The sequence below is a fragment of the Muntiacus reevesi genome, unplaced genomic scaffold (genome assembly GCF_963930625.1).
Source record: "Muntiacus reevesi unplaced genomic scaffold, mMunRee1.1 SCAFFOLD_141, whole genome shotgun sequence".
Classification (NCBI taxonomy): domain Eukaryota; kingdom Metazoa; phylum Chordata; class Mammalia; order Artiodactyla; family Cervidae; genus Muntiacus; species Muntiacus reevesi.
In genome coordinates this window covers 178,722-183,131 of record NW_027078017.1, presented here as the reverse complement: position 1 = coordinate 183,131, position 4,410 = coordinate 178,722, and the positions used below count along the sequence as shown (strand labels likewise).

Genomic DNA, 4,410 nt, shown 5'->3' with positions numbered 1-4,410 from the left:
GGCGGGGCCAGGGCGGAGTCTCCCGGCGGGCATTAGAAGCAGGTGACCCGGGCGGGGCGGGAGAGGCCAGTCCGCCCGCGACCGTGACTCTGCTGTGGCCGCCGCCGCCGCCGCCGCGTGCAGTTCAATACCGGGCGGAGGTGGGCGAAAGGGTGTTAGAGTGCGGGGGAGGAGCCGAGCCCGGCGCGTCCCGGGAGCACCGCCACCGCCCCCAGGAGTCCGCTTGGAGCGCGGAGCCCCCTGCAGGGGAGGAGGCCAGCGGCAGGCGGGCTGGACGCGGCGGCGGGCGCGCACCGTGCAGTTCCGGCAGGGCCAGCGCTGGCTGCTCGCGGTGCTGTGAGGTGGCGGGATCCGCCAAGCGCCTTCCTCTCGCCCAGGTGCACCAGGCGCACTCGCCCCTCTGTCCAGCTCTCAGACCCTGGTGGAACACACGGCCTGTCCCCGCCCTGCCCCCGCCCGGATCAGGCGGGGAACCCCGGAGGAGGAGAGGGCGAGTGACCGGTCTGCGGCGACCTCGTTCAGGGGGCGACCCCCTCTCTGAGACGCCCCCACCTGCTGCCATGTGCTGCTGCCTCGGATACCCAGCCTCTCGCCAAACTTGCCCGATGCCAGTCCGTCTCTGAGAAACGGGGAGTGTCCCAGAGACGGGGGACCCAGGCTGGCTACGGACTATCTGCTTCTCTCCGGATTCTAGGAGGTGAGAGCCCCCGCCTTCCCCTTCTCCTCATTCTTTTCCCTATCCCTCAGCCCTTTTCCTGGGGGGCTGAGCGCTATAACCTCGGCAGGCCCAGGGAAAAGGGAGGAAGGGTGAGGGACGGGGAGTCTGTAGTTGTGTTCCAGGAGGTGAAGGGGAGGGAAGGGAGAGAGGTTAACTTAGAGATTTGGAGACCGCTTGCGGGATTGTACCATTGACGCCCCTCTAATTGGGAGTGGTTGCCATTTTTCTTCTTCCCCACTTTTTTTTTTTTTTAAAGAGTACTTTCCCCAGAATCGGAGCCTAACCGTCCCTCTCCAGCCCTGTCCAGCGAAGAGCTGAGCGCTCCCTGCGGAGGTAGCGTCCTCCCGAAACAGTTGGTCTTTGGACGGATTTCTTGAAAAAGAAACCAACAGGTTGCCAGCCCCGGCGCCACACAAGTCCGCGGAGAGGGAAGCTCCGATCCCGGTTTCCTCCTGCCTGAGCTGGCCCCAAGCGGGCTGCGGGAGACGCGGGGAGGGAGGGGGCTATGGCTCGGCCTGACCCGTCCGCGCCGCTTTTGCTGCTGCTGCTGCTCTTCCTGGCGCAGCTGGTGGGCCGGGCGGCCACCGCCTCCAAGGCCCCAGCGTGCCAGGAGATCACAGTGCCCATGTGCCACGGCATCGGCTACAACCTGATGCACATGCCCAACCAGTTCAACCACGACACGCAGGACGAGGCGGGCCTGGAGGTGCACCAGTTTTGGCCGCTGGTGGAGATCTACTGCTCTCCGGACCTGCGTTTTTCCTGTGCTCCATGCACACGCCCATCTGCCTGCCAGACTACCACAAGCCGCTGCCGCCCTGCCGCTCGATGTGGTAGCGATGTGGTAGCCGCCAAGGCCAGCTGCTCGCCACTCATGCGCCAGTACGGCTTTGCCTGACCAGAACTCATGAGCTGCGACCGCCTCCCAGTGCTGGGTCGCGACGCCGAGGTCCTGTGCATGGATTACAACCGCAGCGAGGCCACCACGGCTCCCCCCAGGCCCTTCCCGGTCAAGCCTGCCGGGGTCGCCGGCCTCAGGGAGCGACTGCGCCGCCGGGGGCCATCGGTGTTCATGTGCAGCGAGCCCTTCGTGCCCATTCTGAAGGAGTCACACCCTCTTTACAATAAGGTGCGGACGGGCCAGGTACCCAACTGCGCGGCGCTCTGCTACCAGCCGTCCTTCAGCGCCGAGGAGCGCACGTTCGCCACCTTCTGGGTCGGCCTGTGGTCTGTGCTGTGCTTCATCTCCACCTCCACCACAGCGACCACCTTCCTCATAGACATGGAACGCTTCCGCTACCCGGAGGGCCCCATCATTTTCCTGTCAGCCTGCTACCTTTCCGTGTCGCTGGGCTTCCTGGTGCGCCTGGTGGTGGGCCATGCCAGCCTCTCCTGCAGCCGCGAGCACAGCCACATTCACTACGAGACAACGGGGCCTGCGCTGTGCACTGTCGTCTTCCTGCTGGTCTACTTCTTCGGCATGGCCAGCTCCATCTGGTGGGTCATCCTGTCACTCACCTGGTTCTTGGCGGCCGGCATGAAGTGGGGCAACAAGGCCATCGCGGGCTACGCGCAGTACTTCCACCTGGCCGCGTGGCTCATCCCCAGCATTAAGTCCATCACCGCGCTGGCCCTGAGCTCCGTGGATGGGGACCCGGTGGCCGGCATCTGCTACGTGGGGAACCAGAACCTGAACTTGCTGCGCGGCTTCGTGCTGGGCCCGCTGGCGCTCTACCTGCTGGTGGGGACGCTCTTCCTCCTGGCGGGCTTCGTGTCGCTCTTCCGCATCCGCAGCGTCATCAAGCAGGGCGGCGGCAAGACGGACAAGCTGGAGAAGCTCATGATCTGCATCGGGATCTTCACGCTGCTCTACACGGTGCCGGCCAGCGTCGTGGTGGCCTGCTGCCTGTACGAACAGCACTATCGCGAGAGCTGGGAGGCCGAGCTCACGTGCGCGTGCCCGGCCCGGACTCCGGCCAGCAGTGCGCCAAGCCCGAGTGCTGGGTGCTCATGCTCAAGTATTTTATGTGCCTCGTGGTGGGCATCACATCGGGCATCTGGATTTGGTCCGGCAAGACTGTGGAGTCGTGGCGACGCTTCACCAGCCGCTGCTGCTGCCGTCCGCGGCGGGGCCACAAGAGTGGCGGCGCCACGGCCGCGGCCGCCTACCACAAGCAGGTGTCCCTGCCGCACGTGTAGGAGGAGGCGGCCAAGGGACCAGGAGCTGGGCGGGAGTTGAGGGAGCTAGGTTGTTTTCCTTTGGTAGCTTTGCCAAGGTCACTTCCGTTTTACCTTAATGGTGCTGACGCCCCCTCTTGGGGCAACTTGGAGAGGAGGGGCAGGGGCTGTTTCCAGGGGGCACCTGTCCCAGGACTTCTCTGAGGGGCTCAGCTGACGTCTGCTCTATCTTCCTGCCTTTTTGAGGGGAACCATGTTTTTAATTTATATGTCGTTTTCTTAATTTTTAACTTTGTTGCATTTTGGCAACAAAATTTACCTTTGCTTTGGGGGGGTTACAATCCTGAGGTTGGCATTATAATGAAGGCCCACTTGGTTCAGGGTTCTGTGAACTGTGTGGTCTCAATTTGGAAAATGTATTTCCTATACTTGTGTCTTTAAAAATAATGTGAACAGTGAAAGTTTAGGTTGCTGTGAGCAGGAAGTTTCCCGTGGGCTTCTCCAGCTTACTTCTCCTTCCACTGCTTAAAGTGTCCCAGATGCTTTAAGATGAGCTGCTTGGCCCTTTCCCTAACTTTGGGGACACCCTAAGTCATACTGAGGAGGGGGAGCATAATGGGTTTTCGCCTCCGGAAAGTGACAAGGTTAGGAAGTGTTGAGAGTTTCTGTGTGTGTCCTAGCTTTGTTTAGCAAGCTTGAGTTTCTTTTCTGTAGTCCTTGTAATCATTCTCATTCTTAATGGTGCAAGCTTTGCTTGAATGACTTAGAGGTAGCATTGTAAGTGTCCAGAATAAATGTTTGGAATAGTGCTAACCTAAGGGATGGCGATTGGTTGAACTTCAATTCCAGACTGTTAAGATGGCAGCTTTGTGCTGGAGGAGTGGGTGGTTCTTAATAGACTCTAGTGATCTTACTTAAAAAAAAAAAAACAAAAAAAAAACTTGTGTTATATTTTGGTAAAAATGAGCCCACTTCCTTCTTCTGAAAGTACTTAGTGATAGAGCTGAAGGGGTCTCCTTTTTACATTTAAGTACTAAACTGGATATACCTCCTGTAATTAACTAAATTTCCAACACTTCTCTTATCTGCTCCTCCCCCATCCCACCTCCTTTATCATGTTAAACAGTCCTTTTGCTTTTCTTATTCCTCCTCTCCTGGAGAGCTGTGATTAGAAACCACACCCAACCTTGAATGAGGTGCTTGAAAGGGAGGCTGGCTACCTGTGAACAAATATTGGCAGCAATGAGGGAAAATGACTGTCCCTGGACATTGGACTAGATTACAGCCAGATATTTCAAAAGCAGCGAGACACTGCTCTCTGCAGCCTCTGACAACAAATGAGACCCATAACACACTTGCTTAAGCTTTTGAAACGTGAATCAGTGTAGCAAAAGAAAGCCGTTTTCCCCACCCCACCTCAATATATTTTTCTTTTCCTCCTCTTCTGAGAAAGCCTATATATTGGTGAGCACACCCTCACACACTTTACTGTTAGAGAATTCTGTTTGCTTTTC

The 4,410-nt window shown here is 58.1% G+C and overlaps 1 pseudogene; it reads left to right on the top strand.

Moving 5' to 3' along the window:
- The first annotated feature begins 1,130 nt into the window (after positions 1-1,130).
- On the top strand, positions 1,131-2,952 carry LOC136155402 (frizzled-5-like; annotated as a pseudogene).
- Positions 2,953-4,410: the final 1,458 nt, after the last annotated feature.